Genomic DNA, 18,975 nt, shown 5'->3' with positions numbered 1-18,975 from the left:
TTCCCAAGCGCTTAGTACAGTGCTCTGCACATAGTAAGCGCTCAATAAATACGATTGATTGATTGATTGATTGATTGTCTCCTTGCAGTGATCATCGCTAGGCCTTATGTCAGGCGGGTAATGTTAACTCCATCACTGAAAGGGGGCTATGAACTATGATCAGAGATACAGACCCTTTAATAGACATCCATTTTCCTGCTTTGCCATAAATGTCAGTGTCCTTAGACCCCTCACTCAGTCAGTCTTCCGTTGAAGGTTAAAAGCCTAGAACTGATTTTATAAACCCGTTCTGTCACACATTATTTCCCTCCTCTCTCTCACACGTGAGCCCTCCCTGGTGACATCACAGGACTAAAAAAAATTGGTGCTGTTTGCATTATTAGGTGAAAGCAAGCTATTCTAAGTCAAGGGATATTATTTTGGTTCTTTGGCAAAAGATTTTTATAACAAAGTCTCCCTCTTCGCCACTTTTACAGTCCATGTTACAGGTTCATGACACGCAAAATGGAATGGCGGTCAGTGTCAGGATTTGAAAATAATTACTGTGAATAATTCATCCCAGAACAACTTTGCCAAACTTGTTCTGAGGTGCTTAAATTTGTCATTTCTGAGCACTGAATTTACAGGGAAGTGACACTAATGTGCTCATGTTGTTCACCCTTGTTTACAAATAGAAGCAGCTGGGCTTTGCGCTTCGAATGCAAGTGTCCAGATCCTGACGTGACTTGCCTTAAAGCCTTGGCTGGAAAAGTGTGTCATGTTAAAAATTCATAAAGAACACTGCTTTTTATTTCAAGAGTAACAGGAGCTAAAGGTGTTTGCAGTGCCCAGGGAAACAGAAAGTTCAAATATTGTGAAGTTGCAGAAGCAGATCAGAGCGTGCTATTCACAGTCTACAAGGTAATTCTTTATAGTGTCTTGGAGACTCAAGGAGAACTGAACCTAAGGAACCAATTTGCTGAGTTTTGTTCCGTCAGTAAAGTGAGTCGTTTTTATTATAGTCATGAGCAGTGAGGATTGTGACTGGAACATGGAAAGAAATAAAAACGCGCTTGAACATGTGCCTTCAAAATATTCTTAAAAATAAATCTTTCCCCTTCCCCAAATCTCATATGAAGGCACAAATAAGTTTCCATGTTTCCTCCCAGGATCTACCTGGCTCATTGAAAATAGTTGTCCTCTGCTATATGGAAAGTTACTGCCAAATCTAGCAGCAGTTTAATTATGTTGAAAGTTTAGTGTATTCAAGTGTGGATGATAAATTGCTTCTGAAAGGCCTGATCTCACCAAAAAGGCCTAAATCTTCCAGCTGGATGATAATGGCTAGGGGATTTTTGTTCTGGAAACAGAGAGCAAATCGGACAGTTTTGTAGTCGAGACTCAGAGTTCAGCAAAGTCCAAAGTCCAACTCTAAGGGCATTAAGCCTTGCAGTCTGAAGTCCCCCAGTATGTTTCACAAAATGTGAATCCTCTGAAACTGATTAGATTTATGAAGCTCAAGCACTGAGAGTTAACCTGGAATGTCCCTTAAGATGACAGAGACCTTACTGGATCAATGATCTCCTAGCTTCTTCCAAGTTCAGGACAAGGGATTTATTTTTGTGTTTCCCTTTTCTGCCTTGATTTTATTAACCTACAAAGGAGATGGTCTTGCAGTAGAGACAAGCCTCAGAGCAGCTCCATTAGAGCCAGTGAAGGCTTTTGGAGCTGCTGCTGAAAGATGGTTTTAGGGGTGCAATGAGCCCCGTCAGGTGCTGAAATTTGATGAGGAGCTGTCTTCTTTCTGTGAAGGCCATCGGTGGAGAGTGTAAGCTAACTTCTTCGGCTAGATTGAAAATGCTCAGGCCTGGGTTTTAATCCCAAGATCCACCACTTGTCTGCTTTGTGAACTTTGATTAAATCATTTCACTTCTCTGTCCCTTGGTTACCTCATCTGTAAAATGGGGATTAAAACTGTGAGTCCCACCTGGGACATGGATGGTGTCCAATCTGATTAGCTTGTATCTAAATTCAGTATTAAATTCAGTGTTTGTATTAAATTTAGTGCTTAGTACAGTTCCTGGCACATACTGAGTGCTTAACAAAAAACCATAAAAAAAGTCCAATATCTTGTGATTTGGCTAAATACTCTTTCAAGGCTTGAGCAAGCTAGGGCAACTTTTAAGCAGTGAGTAGAAAGGTAAAGTCCTTATGAGCTAAAACTAAGGTTACTTTACTCATTATGGGAGACATTGGGTGCTGGCAAAGCCTGATTAGACTGTGAGCCTGTTGTTGGGTAGGGACCGTCTCTATATGGTGCCAACTTGTACTTCCCAAGCGCTTAGTACAGTGCTCTGCACACAGTAAGCACTCAATAAATACGATTGATGATGATGATGATGGTCTATTGAGAAAGCACCCCAGGTTGATAAAAACCTATTTCATGCTGGTTTTTAAGGTTTTTCAAAGAAATAGATTCTCTATTCTGTCTTTCTGAAACCTATTTCAGTATTTAACAGTCTTCACTGTAAGCCCATTTTTCCTTTTTAATTTAAATCTCTTATAGTCCACTTTTAAACCCATTTCCTCATCTCTCATCACTGAGATTAGAAAATCAGCTAGCCACCATGTTCTATATAGTAATCCTTTATATCCTTTAAAGATAGTTATTCTGTCTCCTCTCAGTCATTTATTCTCCAGACTGGAGTTTCTCAGATGTGACTCCAGTGGTGGCAAGTGGCTTCTGCAGGAGTTCTAGTCAAAGTGGGTCGCAAACAGTCTTCTGTTCAGGAAAGAAATGAGAGCGAGATAGAAATATCTCAAAGGGAAGTAGCAAGTTAGCAAATGCATTTTAAAATATTGTGATGACTTACAGGTTTCCGGTATCATTTATTTATTTTCATTTAGTTATTAGCCCAAATTAAAAGATTTGTGGCCAAAGAATTCCGTGGCTCAGTGGAAAAAGAGCACGGGCTTTGGAGTCAGAGGTCATGGGTTCAAATCCCAGCTCCGCCAATTGTCAGCTGTGTGACTTTGGGCAAGTCACTTCACTTCTCTGTGCCTCAGCTACCTCATCTGTAAAATGGGGATGAAGACTGTGAGCCCTCCGTGGGACAACCGGATCACCTTGTAACCTCCCCAGTGCTTAGAACAGTGCTTTGCATGTAGTAAGTGCTTTATAAATGCCATCATCATTATTATTATTATTCTTGAGACATTAACAATCCCAGTTCCTTACCCTTTCCTCATAAATCCTCTTTTTCCCACCATTTAATCCTCTTTGATTCTCCTCTGTACCACCTTTAAGTGTAACATGATGCTGGAGATACAAAACATATACTTCCATGTAGGAACTATCAGTCAGTGATATTTATTGAGTATTTACCATATGCAAAGTTGGTAGACACAGACTACTACATAAGAGTCTATAATGCCATAGGCAAAACCATTCTAGTTTGCCACAACTCACACATGTCCAACACATGGAGCTCCTAGCCCTCAGGAATTGCTATCAGAGAACATAATTTGCACAGACTAAAAATAAACCAAAACAAAAATATCATTAAAGAAACAGTAGGCCTGGTTCTCTCAAGTTTATGGCCTAAGGAAATGAGGAGTTTGTGGAAACGTAATTAACAGTTTCATTATCGAGTCATGGACATGGGAGCAGTAATTCAGCGTAATCAGGTTCTAGAGAATCTAAAGTGGTGCTAAATATCCACGATAATGACTTTCCTCTCTCCATAGTGTTTTCCATTATGACTCCAAACAGAAAGCATATGATATTTTACAAGTTTTTTGTGGTGGTGTTGGAGAATTTTTTTTAAAACTGGAATGCCCATTTCTGGCTGTTACAACTCTATGACAGGAGAAAGATTTCTGCTCTGTTTACCTTTGAAATGTACCGGAGGTTTAATTATTAGGGCTTCATCATGTATTTAGAGAGAAGACTGCTATAGTCATAAAATAATAATATCGATTGTAACTAACACAAAATATTACAAAAATGCTCTTCCCTCCTAAAGAAATTTACAAATATTTTTCTTATTTTCTTTGGGTTTACTTTCTCTTCGATTAATTCGCAAGTAGTTTATGGATTTTTCTCTCCTTTCTTTGTTCCGTCAATCAATCATATTTGCGAGCGCTCATTGTGTGCAGAGCACTGTACTAAGCGCTTGGGAGAGTACGATATAACAATATAACAGACACATTGCCTGCCAACAAGGAGCTTACAGTCTAGCGGGGGAGACAGACATTAATATAAACAAATTATGCATATGTTAATAAATTATGGATATTTTCAAATACCATTAACAAGTCTTACTAGATACTAAGTGCAGTGGGATTGTTGCTCAGGAATTTTTGCTGTTTTTCATGGTCCAGTTGCCTACTATCCAGCTGCTCTAGAATGTCCCTGATTTGTATAGTCCCACCCCATCACTAGGGTCTCCAGATAAGAAGGTCAGGGCTACCTAATGACAAAACCCTGACTATTTACAGAACTTTTATTTTGCCAAAAGACTGTCACATTATCTCATTTTGTCATCACAACATCCTTGTGAGATAGGAAGAGGCAGATATTCTTATTCCTGTTTTACGGATATGGTAACTGAGGCCCATGAGATTAAATTGACTTGCCTGCCTGAACTCACCCAGCAGGCCAGAGGAAGAGCTGGGCCTGAATCCAGTACCTCTGGCTGCTAAACCCTTTTTTTTATGGTATTTGTTAAACAGTTACTATGTGCCAGGCACTGTACAAAACACTGAGATACAAGCTAATCAAGTTGGGTACAGTCCACCTTCCACATGGGGCTCTCAGTCTTAATGCTCTCAGTCTTAATTCCCATTTTAAAGAGAGAAGTTAAGTGACTCACCCAAGGTCACACAGCAGACAAGTGGAGGAGTTTAGATTAGAACCCGTGACCTTCTGACTCCTAAACTCGTGCTCTTTCCATTAGGTCTTACACAATGGGAGGGTGCTTTTACCTTCATCTCCTTTTTTCCCTCTTCCCTTTCCCTTCTCTCTCTGTTTCTCTGTCACCTGATGATAATAATAATAATAATAATAATAACAATAATTGTTGTACCCATTAAGCATTTATTATGTACCAGCACTGCACTAGGTTCTGGCATAGATACAAGATATATGAAATTGGACACAGTCCCTGTATCTACTCTGGGGTAGATACAAGATAGTCAAGATGGACACAGTTCCTCGTCCCTCTTCAGGCTCACAATCTAAGTAGGAAGAACAGGTATTTAATCGCCATTTAACAGATTGGGAAACTGAGGCACAGAGAAGATAACTGAATCACTCAAGGTCACCCAGCAGGCAATTGGCAGAGCTGGGATTAGAACTCAGATTCTCTGACTGCCAGCTCATCAATCAGTCGTATTTATTGAGTGCTTACTGTAACAATAATTATGGTACTTGTTCAGTGCTTGTGATGTGCCAAGGACTGTTCTAAGCACTGGGGTAGATATAAGTTAATCAGGTTGTATTTAGTCCCTGTCCCATATGAGGCTCGCACTCTTAATCCCCATTTTACACATGAGGTAACTGAGGTCCAGAGAAGTTAAGTATGTGTATAGAGCACTGTACTAACTGCCTTGGAGAATACAATGCAATAGAGTTGGTAGAAATGTTCCCTATTCGCAGGACCATTGCTCTTTCAACTAAGTATTGCTGCTTCTTCTCCCTTTCCTTTCCCCTCCCTCTTTCCATGGTCCCCATCTTTTCTTATCGCTTTCCCCCTTCCGCTCCACTCCCAATGCTTCATCCCCAGAGACATTCCCTTTCCCCCCATCTCTGCAACCCCCCACCAAAAGAGGGGTCAAGGCTGAGCCAAACATTGGAGGAGCTCCAAGGGGCTTTAGAAATCAGCAAGTTGAACAACTCATCGCATCCGCCTTGGCTTCACATCTCCCGAAATTTCCTCCCTGAGTGCAGAGACCATAGGTAAACACCGGAGCAAAATAGTCACCAGGCCAGCCGATGACACACGATCCTATTATGTCACCAGAAATGTCCTCAGCTCCGTCAGCTGTTAACTCTATTGACATATGGCATCCATTTCACTGTGACTGCATGTGCCTAAGATCTGCCTTTCCCATTTCAACGATTTAATTACAAAATAATTCGAGGTGAGTAAATGGATTCAGATAGCACCAGAATGTGCCTATAGTCCGAGTGTGATCCAAGGTGACCCGCACATGAACTGAACCCCAAGCTTTTCTAAAGTTTTGCTTCAGTTTAGATAATCATTGCTGCCTCTATAGTCCTGAAGCTTAGTAGCTTGTTTGGTTGCTGTTTTGTACTTGAAAACACTATGAGGGATAAACACTTGTAGCTAGTTAGGTGAATAATTTGGAGAACAAAAATGATTCTGTGAATCCAGATTCAGGAAATAGACCTGAGGGGAATATTTGGGGAAATCCAATGTTGTAAGAAGCAGGAGGGGGGGATTGTGTGGTTTTAAAAGTCCATGATAGCCACCCAAGGGACAAGGAGCATGTCCAGTGATTAGAATTTGTGTCCTAAGGCATTCTAATTAAAAGGTCACATCCGTACTTCAGAACTGCACTGCCTTCCTTCACGCCCAGTCAGATCTATTCCAGAACATGGTGTTGGGCTAAAGACCACAGTCCGTAACATGTTTGATAAGAAAGTGAGTTAAAGCAGAATTACATAAAGTACAGGATACTGTACCTAGAAGGAATTAAATGCTTTGAAATTCCAAAATATAATAATAACTGTGGTATTAGTTAAGTGTTTCCAATGTGCCAAGCACTGGGAAATCCAATCCAAGGAATGTAAAGCAGAGAGTACACAGTCCCTGCCTCACATGGGGCTCACAATCTAAAGAGGAAGGAGGACAAATATTTAATTCCCATTTTATAAGTGAGGAGATTGAGTCACAGGGGAGCTGCTGATTTACCCCAAGTTACGCAGCAGGCAGGTAGCTGAACCGCGATTAAAACCCAGATCCCCTCACTCCAAGACCCGCAATTTTTCCACTAGGGCATTAAAGAAGTTCATGATTATTTGTATTAGGTCTTCAGTGATCCATTCTCGCCTTGAGTAAAATAATCAGGGAGAATAAATCTCCAAAATATAATTATTCAATGAACCTTCACATAGACTGTGAGCCTGTTGTTGGGTAGGGATTGTCTCTGTTGTTGAATTGTACTTTCCAAGTGCTTAGTACAGTGCTCTGCACACAGTAAGTGCTCAATAAATACGATTGAATGAATGAATAAAAGATCTCAGTGAATTGGTGATGATCATGCTCTCGTATAATTTCTGGGGTGGATATTCATTCATTCATTCATTCAATCGTATTTATTGAGCGCTTACTGTGTGCAGAGCACTGTACTAAGCGCTTGGGAAGTACAAGTTGGCAACATATAGAGGTGGTCCCTACCCAACAACGGGCTCACAGTCTAGAAGGGGGAGACAAACAACAAAACAGAATATGTGGACAGGTGTCAAGTCACCAGAATAAATAGAAGTAGAGCTAGATGCACATCATTAACAAAACGTGTACTCAGAAAAGCCTGGAAAAGGGAAGATATCCAGTATGCCATAGGGCCTTCATGCTGTTTGGAATGTCGTATGCTTTTCTTTCTTTCTTTTTTTTTTTTTTTTTGAATCCTGTTCAACCTATTTATGTTAATATCTCGCCCAAGGGCATGAAAAGAAAAACCTACATTGCTTGGCACACCCTTCCATATCATACTGTTAGCACGTAAACAGATGTAAATTCTAATTATATACAGCACTTATAAGGATCACTGCCTGTCTCTGCGCAGAAAGTTCACCCAACCCCTCTTTTATGTTCTGCTCCCTGCTTGAAAAACTCGTTTGTTCCTAGTTCGTGTGAAGGATTTGATAAAATCAGTGATGGGGGCGGGGGGGGGGGGGGGGATAACAGGTGTTATTACAGTTTTATTTTTAATTATCCCTGAAATGCCAACATCGTGCCGTGGCTCCCACCTGGTGTTCAGATGTCGGAGTGCACTTAACCAATTAGTAGAGCCTTCCATGAAGTAGTTGGTGACTTGCTCTGTGCAAATCCTGCAGAAGGCCGCAACTGAGATGCCAAAGCTGGGTCATGGAGTTTGTTCTACTAAGGGAAGGGGATAGGAGGGATTGTGCTTTTTCTGGCCCAGTCTGAAATCAATCAATCAATCAATCAATCGTATTTATTGAGCGCTTACTATGTGCAGAGCACTGTACTAAGCGCTTGGGAAGTACAAATTGGCATCACATAGAGACAGTCCCTACCCGATAGTGGGCTCACAGTCTAAAAGGGGGAGACAGAGAACAGAACCAAACATACCAACAAAATAAAATAAGTAGGATAGAAATGTACAAGCAAAATAAATAAATAAATAAATAAACAGAGTAATAAATATGTACAACCATATATACATATATACAGGTGCTGTGGGGAGGGGAAGGCGGTAAGGCGGGGGGATGGAGAGGGGGACGAGGGGGAGAGGAAAGAAGGGGCTCAATCTGGGAAGGCCTCCTGGAGGAGGTGAGCTCTCAGCAGGGCCTTGAAGGGAGGAAGAGAGCTAGCTTGGCGGATGGGCAGAGGGAGGGCATTCCAGGCCCGGGGGATGACGTGGGCCGGGGGTCGATGGCGGGACAGGCGAGAGCGAGGTACAGTGAGGAGATTAGTGGTGGAGGAGCGGAGGGTGCGGGCTGGGCAGTAGAAGGAGAGAAGGGAGGTGAGGTAGGAGGGGGCGAGGTGATGGAGAGCCTTGAAGCCCAGGGTGAGGAGTTTCTGCCTGATGCGCAGATTGATCGCAGATTGAAAGCGATACCTTCCCTCGCCTGTGCTGCGGTGCAAAGAAACGGTGGCCAAAGGGCCAGGGAAATTAAATTACAAGCAGTATGTAGTTTATAGAGCATGGTTTTGGGAGTCAGAAGGTCATGGCTTCTAATCCCAGCTCCACTTTTCTGCTGCGTGACCTTGGGCAAGTTATTGCATGTCTCTGTGCCTCAGTTATCTCATCTGTAAAATGGGGATGGAGACGGTGAGTCCCACGTGGGACAAGGGCCTGTGTCCAACCCGATTTGCTTGTATCCACTCCAGTGCTTAGTACAGTTCCTGGCACCACAGTCTGTGTTTAACAAATACCATCATAGATCCCACGTGGGGTTCACAGTCTGAGCAGGAGGAAGCAACAGTCTGAGCAAACTGTAGGGTTACTAGATAAATAAAAACATAACCGCTTAGTACAGTGCTCTGCACACAGTAAGCGCTCAATAAATACTACTGAATGAATAGGAGTCTGGTACTATATCAATACCAGAGATGGGTTAGACCAGCTGAAAATGAGTGGTCTGGAATCAGAGGACATGGGTGGGAATCAGTGGACTTGGGTTCTAATCCTGGCTCTGCCACATGTCTGCTGTGTGACCTTGGGCAAGTCACTTCACTTCTCTGTGCCTCAGTTACCTCATCTGTAAAATGGAAATAAAGACTGTGAGTCCCTGGACTGTGTCCGACCTGATTACCTTGTATCTACCCCAGTGCTTAGAACAGTGCTTGGCACATAGTAAATGCTTAACAAATACCATAATTATTATTATTATTAAAGCAGAACAAATGGCCCAGCTCCTGGACTCAGAGGCAAGACTAGTACTCCCCCGTTGTTGGGTAGGGACCGTCTCTATATGTTGCCAGCTTGTACTTCCCAAGCTCCTAGTACAGTGCTCTGCACACAGTAAGTGCTCGATAAATATGATTGAATGAATGAATGAATGTCCAACTTGATTTGCTTGTATTCATTCATTCATTCAATCATATTATTGAGCACTTACTGTGTGCAGAGCACTGTACTAAGCACTTGGGAAGTACAAGTTAATACAACTTAACAAGTTAAGTACATTTAAGTACTCGTATCCACCCCAGCGCTTAGTAGAGTGCCTGGCACATAATAAGAATAATTGTACGTACCCCGGTGTTGACTATAATGGTTGGCACATAGTAAGCGCTTAATAAATACCATCATTATTATTATTATTGTTAATGGCACACGGAGGAGAGACCAGGAATTACATCATGGAGTTCCTGAGATCACATCATTCCGCCAAGCTAGCTCTCTTCCTCCCTTCAAAGCCCTACTGAGAGCTCACCTCCTCCAGGAGGCCTTCCCACACTGAGCCCCCTCCTTCCTCTCCCCCTTTTCCCCCTACCCATCCTCCCCGCCTTACCTCCTTCCCCTCCCCACAGCACCTGGATATATGTATATATGTTTGTACATATGTATTACTCTATTGTATTTGTACATATTTATTCCATTTATTTTATTTTGTTAATATGTTTTGTTCTCTGCCTCCCCCCTCTAGACTGTGAGCCCAATGTTGGGTAGGGACCGTCTCTATATGTTGCCAACTTGTACTTCCCAAGCTCTTAGTACAGTGCTCTGCACACAGTAAGCGCTCAATCAATACGATTGAATGAATGAATTCCAATTCTTTGTCCTCAATCCCTCTCCTGGCAAACCACTTCAGGGCCCTAATTCTTATCTCTAGGACTTGGAATCGGAAGGCATATCTATTTGCCCAGAGGAAATTCAGATCTGGTAAAAGGCAAAGTTGAAAAAGACTGTTGAAACCTGTGTAAACAATGCAGTTTGGAAGCAGTTTATCACCTTGTAAAACTAGCCAGGTAGCTAGTCATTTATGGGTAATTTATGAAGTGATGATGGCCCAAACCAGCCCCTTTTAGCACTCCACTGCATTGTTTACAGAGGTTGAAACAACCTTTGCAAATCTCTGCTTGTTCACAGGAATTTTTTTTTATTTCCTTCTTATAATCAGGGTTTTGATCTGTTCTGGATTAAAGGCAAAACATGCACTATCTCCAGGGAACACCAAGATTTTCACATCGGGTCTCCAGGGAGAAGGTGTGCTAACCTTTTCTTCTGAAGGATTCTGAAAACTCTTAGTCCATTATCACTCCACCACCCAGAGCTCTATCACAGGTAGCGCTAAAATAGACAGCTTTACCCTCAACGCTAGACAATCAATTCAGTTAACGCTTTATGCACCTACCTACTATGGTGTGAGAGCCAAGAACACATTCTCATTCCCCAATTCTCTGAGAAGTGTTCTGCTAGCTTCAAAGTAAGGATAATTGCCTTTGAAAACGGGATCTTTAGGGTCTGTTTTAGACATTTAATAATAATAATAATAATAATTTTATATTATTTTATTTATTTTGTTGGTATGTTTGGTTCAGTTCTCTGTCTCCCCCTTTTAGACTGTGAGCCCACTGTTGGGTAGGGACTGTCTCTATGTGATGCCAATTTGTACTTCCCAAACGCTTAGTACAGTGCTCTGCACATAGTAAGTGCTCAATAAATACGATTGATTGATTGATTGATTAATAATAGCATTTATTAAGCGCTTACTATGTGCAAAGCACTATTCTAAGCGCTGGGGAGGTTACAAGGTGATCAGGTTGTCCCACGGCGGGCTTAACCACAGTCTTAATCCCTATTTTACAGATGAGGGAATTGAGGCTCAGAGAAGTTAAGTGACTTGCCCAAAGTCACACAGCTGACAATTGCCAGAGTCAGGATTTGAACCCATGACCTCTGACTCTAAAGCCCCTGCTCTTTCCACTGAGCCACGCTGCTTCTTGTTTCTAAATTCTAAATTAACAGCACTAAAATGACTCCACAGAACGACTGATGCATTCAAAATGAAGTTAAGAATTCATGTGGCTTTTAAAATTGAATTGTATTAATCCACAGTATATAATAATAATGGCACTTGTAAAGGCTTACTATGTTCAAAGCAATGTTTTAAGCACTGGGGAGGATGCAAGGTGATCAGGTTGTCCCACGTGGGGCTCACAGTCTTAATCCCCATTTTACAGATGAGGTAACTGAGGCACAGAGAAGTTGTGACTTGTCCAAGGTTGCACAGCTGACAATTGGCGGAGCTGGGATTTGAACCCATGACCTCTGACTCCCAAGCCCGTGCTCTTTCTATTGAGCCACACTGCTTCTCATAATCAGACTGGTTTTATTGATGACCTTTCATGATCTTTTCCTGCATCTTTTCCCCCTCTTCTGAAATATAGTTGCTGCTTATTGTGTACTTATTGAATACAGGAATGGAAATTCATTCATTCATTCAATTGTATTTACTGAGCACTTACTATGTGCAGAGCACTGTACTAAGCGCTTATAAAATGGATATAAATGGATATAAAATAAAATGGATTTGTGAAATACACTTCCAAAAAAACTGCCAATCTAGTCTTGAGAGGTGACACTCATGGCGGTCAAGGTCAAACACATAATTTTTGAGTCATATTAAAAACTGTACAATATATTTTAAAATATGATAAAATAAGGTGGAAAGTAATGATTGACTTAATGCCTCTCATTAAGGGTTTCTTAAATTGATAATATTAGCTTGATTTTTTAACACCACTACCTACCGTTGTTATTATGAAAATGTGCTCCATTAAAATACAAAAAAATAGAGAAGAGTTTTGGGGGATTGATGCTGCAGTTTGAATATGAAGTGTATGTGACTTTCAAATGAAAATCAAAGAAACGTTCAGTGATATCAGAAACAGCAGGAAATATGTGAAATAGAACAACTCGCTACCTGTTCTATTGCTTCATTATTTAAATCAGTGGGAAACAGTTTCATAGGGTATCAAAGAAGACAATTATTTTTCAAGGATTGACAATTCCAGCAGTCTGGGTGTGAGGAATTTAGAAAAATATGGAAGTGGCAGTGCTCTGCACACAGTAAGTGCTCAATAAATACGGTCGAATGAAATATGATTCAATAATTTTTGCAGAAAAACAGCAGAATCTGTCCAAAGGACAATTATGTAACTGAATACTGCCCAAAGCCAGAATTTGCATGATGTCCATTGATAAGAGTAGTTCTAGAGGTAGACAATGCCAGTGTTTTTCTTGGGAGGTTGTTAAATGATAAAGTCTTCACAAGGATTGTTTTTTTTTTTTTTTCCCTTTATTGTACTTTCCCAAGAGTAGGGGCTGATGAGCCCACTGTTGAGTAGGGACTGTCTCTATATGTTGCCAACTTGTACTCCCCAAGCTCTTAGTACAGTGCTCTGCACACAGTTAGCGCTCAATAAATACAATTGATGATGATGATGATGATAATGGTAACTGTAGTATTTGCTAAGCAATTACTGTGTGCTAAGCATCCAACTAAGCATTTAGGTAGATTCTAGACAATCACTTGTGGCACCACCCCTGTACAACATGGGGTTCACAGCCTAAACAATCAGTAGTGTACACAGAGTACTATACTAAGCAGGTATATAATCCCCATTTTACAGCTGACTAAACGCAGACACAGAGAAATTAAGTGATTTACCCAAGGTCAAACTGCAGGCATTGCACAAGGGGAGATTGGAGAGGTTTGAGGCGAGAGTTCATTTCTACTTACCCTCTTTTATGTCTGACTTTCCTTCTCCTCTCCCCATCCCTATTCCTCTAAAGAATCTGGGTATCTTCTTTGCCCAAGTTCTCTCAGTCCTGGGCTCCCCCTTCCTCCCTCCCTCAAACCATCCATGGTTTTGGAGGGAAATTCTAGCTCAAGTGATACGAGAAGATGATGTGATCAGTTCTTTCAGTTTCCCTACAGCTGGCTCCTACTGTAACACTTTACTCTTGTCACTGAGAGGGAGCCATTTCCACAGTGGATTGTTGTAATTTGTCAATAGTGCTTTGGTGTCCAATGAATATACCCAGGAAATGGCAGTTTGGGGTAGGTAGAATTAAGGAACTGAATTGGAATTAATCCAATGAATGCTATACCCTTACAAATAGATATCATCGCATAGTGGATAGAGCCCGGGTCTATGAGTCAGAAGGTCATGGCTTCTAATCCCAGGTCTACCAGTTGTCTGCTGTGTGGCCTTGGACAAGTCGCATAAATTCTCCGCACCTCAGTTACCTCATCTGTAAAACGGGGATTAAGACTGTGAGCCCCGTCCAGGACAAGCACTGTGTCCAGACCGATTTGCATGTATCCACCTCAGCGCTTAGTACAGTGCCTGACATATAGTAAGCTCTGAACAAATACCACAGTTATTATCATCACGTGGGCCCCTCTAATGACCACATAAGGTCAGGGCTATGGTATTCCATCACATGCAAAAGAGAGTTAACTGCACTAACGCACTAGAGCATTGGTTCCAAACTGAGACAGGGAAAAGGTTTATGTGCTGAGCCATCGGCCCCCTTAATTGCTTCTTGGAGGCCTCCCATCCAAACCCTGGCACGTATCAGACCTTCCTTGCTCATAAGGGCTAATAAAGTCACGGAACAAGGTGGTTTCCGATAAATGGAAAATCCACCGAGCGTTTCGGGGCCTCGATATCTTTTGCAGTTTTCCCATCCTGCGGTTGTGCTGGGTTGAGTATTTATTTTATCAGTGTATGGGGATATATCTATAGCTGCCTATAGATTGACACTATAAATTAGAAAAAAGCAAAATGAAAATATCACAGGAAATAATTTATAGCTAATATACGTAATATAACTAGCAATATGTTACAGTACATGAAATTCAGAATGTCTTTCCGGGACTCAGATTGTTGAAGCTTCTTCAATATTCAAATTTTATTGCTCTATAGGAGTAGAGGAATTTTTCTGCTTTCTTCCACCTCTAGCCATATGTTGTTGCATCGTGAGAAGAGAGATCAAGCAATCCCACACTCTAGGGTAGAACATTATGGTTTTCAATCCATCCTAACTGCAATCTGTGTGTCTGATCCCTGGTGATTAAACAGTTCACTTCCGGGTACACACATACACGTGGAATAACTTCTCTCAGAAATCAGTGCCAGCGACAGGGTTTTGCTCTGACACCCATACTTTGACCTAAGCAGAGGAGCATGCCAATTAGCAATCAAGAATTTCCTAATTGTCCCCTCCCTTCTTCCTCCCCCAACAGCCTTGTTCAAGAGAGAGACTCCAACCACCATAACCTCTGTCCTCCCTTCACCTGTTTTAACCAGGGGAGAGAAAACTCAACTCATCTGACCAACCGAGATCGTTGGCCAAACCCTCTAAAGTGCTCTGAGAGCACAGATGAAGGTGGGCAAAGTGCTTACCTGAAGTGAGTGAGCCTACAGGCTGAATCCCAGGCTTAAGGAGAAAACTTCTCCAACTCTCTGAGTCCCTGGGACAGCTAAAAAATTTGGACCTGTGGTTAGCTAATTCTAGAAGTTCACTTTCTTGGGCATAGCCTACTGGAAAATAAAATTTAATGGGTTTCCCTAAGGGCTTAATTTACAACTTGAAGAATCAGCTCCTCGTCCTCTTCTTCCTATTCCTTCTCCTTCCCTTCTCTTCCTCATCCCCTCCTTCTCATCCCTTCTTCTTCACCTTTTCCTCTTCCTCTTCACTTCCTCTTCCTCCATCCTAAGCTCCATCCTCCAGAGAGACAGACCTTATTTACAAATAGTAGGATAATAATAATAATAATAATAATGGTATTTGTTAAGCACTTAACTATGTGCCAAGCACTGCACTAAGCGCTGGGGTTGATACAAGCAAATCGGGTTGAACATAATCCCTGTCCCATGTGGGGCTCACAGTCTCAATCCTCATTTTACAGACGAGGTAACTGAGGTTTAGAGACGTGAAGTGACTTGCCCAAGGTCACACAGCAGACAAGTGGCCGATCTGGGATTAGACCCTATGACCTTCTGATTTCCAGGCCCGTGCTCTATCCACTACGCCATGCTCCTCCTCATAAGCAGAGTTGTAATAATTAATATAATAATTATTACTTTTAGCAAGAGGAAGAACAAAGTTGTAGCAGGAATTGCTACAAATGCATCAGGGTGAAAATACCTGAGTCAATAACAGAAGATACAAAGAAAGCAAACATGAGTAAAGAATTGCCGATGATAGGCATTGACTATCTAAGCTACAGGGGTGATGTTGGATTGATGTTAGTGTCGATGTTAATTTGGGAAGGCTTTCTGGAGGAGGGGGTGAAATTCTGAGGAGGACTTTGAAGATGGGAAGAGCTATGTGTGGGAGAGAATGTTTATAGGTGAAGTCACACTTACTTCATCTAACCTCTATTCAGACATGTGAAAGTTGATCCCGAGTTAGGAATGGTGAAACCCTCAGGTAATTTCCAATTTTCTCCATAGAATCCATAGTGCTGATGTCCACAAACTTATAAAAGTGGAAAGCCAAATAAGTATTTGGAACTGGTCCCATGGGGTCTATTTCTACCTCATAGAATCATGTTCAACATTATTATTCATCATTTGTATTTCTTTTAATCTATCTTTCCCTGCGACGACATTATAGGTCTTATCCAAATACATTACAATGATCTACTGTTGAAATTTAAATCTCCTGGTTATGTGACAGCTATCCAGAAGTACCTCGCTCTGAATCAAGGCCAATGAGGCTAATGAATTCCCAGTTCTCTAGGATAGTTAGTGTACCTGGAACCACCCTAGTAACTGAGGTGATGACTGATTTTAGCCTCCTTTTTTTAATGGCATTTACTAAGCATTTACTATGTGCTAAGCACTGTTCTAAGCACTGGGGAGGTTACAAGGTGATCAGGTTGTCCCACGTGGGCCTCACAGTCTTCATCCCCATTTTACAGATTAGGTAACTGAGGCACAGAGAAGTTAAGTGACTTGACCAAAGTCACACAGCTGGAAAGTGGCAGAGCCGAGATTTGAACCCATGACCTCTGACTCCAAAGCCCAGGCTCTTTCCACTGAGCCACGCTGCTTCCCCTTTGCTTCCATCTCCATATTTTACTTCATCATTAAATATTAACATCATCAACATTGCTTTTCATAATCATGTGTCCTCTTTTCAAAATCACGTGCCCAGGGCACACCTAATTCTTCTATGATGCAGGGATTGCGGTCTTGCAAAATCCCTCTGTTTAAAGAAAACTAGCTGTGCACACAGTAATCACTTGATTGATTGATCGATTGACTTGTAGTACTCACCTCTTCTGATGTCCTACAGAAGCAGCGTGGCTCAGTGGAAAGAGCCCAGGCTTGAGAGTCAGAGGTCATGAGTTCGAATCCTAGCTCCACCACTTGTCAGCTGTGTGACTTTGGGCAACTTTTCGGGGCCTCAGTTCCCTCATCTGTAAAGTGGGGATTAAGATTGTGAGCCCCACGTGGGACAACCTGATCACCTTGTATCCTCCCCAGCACTTAGAACAGTGCTCTGCACATAGTAAGTGCTTTACAAATGCCATCATTATTATACACAAGTCCACAAATTATTTATTCCAACACTTCGGTGCATTGTATCCAAGCAAGCTCATGTTGTCATGTCAGATGAATGTTCCCTAATTCCCAAACAACATTCCAGTCAAAATGAAGAGTGGAAGTATGCATTGTGGCAGAACTGAGTGTAGTGTATTGTGAAACATTTTCACAGGATTAGTTTGTAATGGCATCTGAAGGAGCATAAAAAAAGTCTGATTTTACGTGTATATTTCATAGGGTTTTATGAGAAGCAGCATGATCTAGTGGAAAGAGCTCAGGATTGGGAGTCAGGAGACTTGATTCTAAGCTTGGCTCCACCATTGTCTGCTTTGTGACCTTGGGCAAGTCTTCTAAGATTGCTGTTCCTTAGCTACCTCATTTGTAAATGGAAATTAAATGCATATTCTCGCCCTCCCCCTTTGGAAGTGAGATCCAGATTGAACGGGGACCGAGTATAATGTAATTATCTTGTCTATTCCTTAGCACATATCTTATTATTATTATTATTACTATATAATCTTAATGCCTGAGTCAGTCACCTTTAGTGCTTAAAGTTACACTCAAGATATTTGAATTCAAACACTGAAAGGTAAATCAATCATTTTCTTTTTTACTTTAAATAAGTTTTAAGTTCTTTACTATCAAGGAAGAAGTTGAGAAATACCTAATTGATAAAGATACCAAATACCGTAATGGATCCCACACTGCAAAAATGACCAAGGAGAAAGAGGCGTTGGTCGAACAGAGTAAAGAAAGACATCAAATGAAAATAGTTAAAGATGAATGAAAAAGCAAAGTAAATGGGAAGACTTTCAATTATTATTGGCATAAGAATTGAAGAGGTTGTACCATTGTTCCTGACTATTTCAGTATAGACCCTTTGAAAAGAGTAAGTTTTGGGGTAGAATTACAATTTGAATTCTTCAGCATGACCAGATATTTGTCTCCTCGTTTCTGCATCATCATTTACTTAGGTTATTCTGCTGAAATCTCATTATTATAAGAAAGCTTAACCTGCTCAAAGGTTCCACCTCTCATGTCAAGTAAAATGACATTCGCGAAGGAAAAATAATTGTGGTTTATAAGATGAAATTGATTAATGAGTTCTCTCTTGGGCCATCCTTACTCTTCTATTATTTACTCTTCTGTTGTTGCATTCCATGTCCCAGATAATTTTGTGGCGGTTTGAAAAATGCTGTAGTGTACAACTGTTCTTAGCAAAGTTACTAAATTCCGTAAGATACAAATTGTTTAGCTTGGTGATCTAAATGTCTTTTTCTTATTTAGCATTTTGTCCTTATCCCTCAAGTTCAAGGAGGGATACTATCGTTAATCTCATGGAGACCCCACTGTCTAATACTTTAGATCTAATTCTGCGTCCTTTTTTTTTTCTTGAGAACAAGGTTTTTGATTGAAATGCTTCTCACATTTGCCAAAGGCTTAACTGGTAGATTTCCAGACTTTTGACCCATTAGGATAGTGGGGCACCTTACCTTGCTAAGCAAATGTTTTCGATATTTCTAATCAACTAAGGGCTATCACACCAGGTCTTTTTCAAGCAGATGGTCCCTTGACTGCGTATGTTAACCTGGCTGACTATTTTCCGCTTAGTTTTAAACACAGTGGTACTAACTCATAAAATTAATTCCCATTTTGTGGGATTGTCAGAAATGAGGATTGTTCTGACCCCTGTTTGAACTCATCAGCTGAA

This window comes from Tachyglossus aculeatus, chromosome X3 (assembly GCF_015852505.1).
Source record: "Tachyglossus aculeatus isolate mTacAcu1 chromosome X3, mTacAcu1.pri, whole genome shotgun sequence".
NCBI classification, from domain to species: domain Eukaryota; kingdom Metazoa; phylum Chordata; class Mammalia; order Monotremata; family Tachyglossidae; genus Tachyglossus; species Tachyglossus aculeatus.
This window is presented reverse-complemented; position numbering follows the sequence as displayed.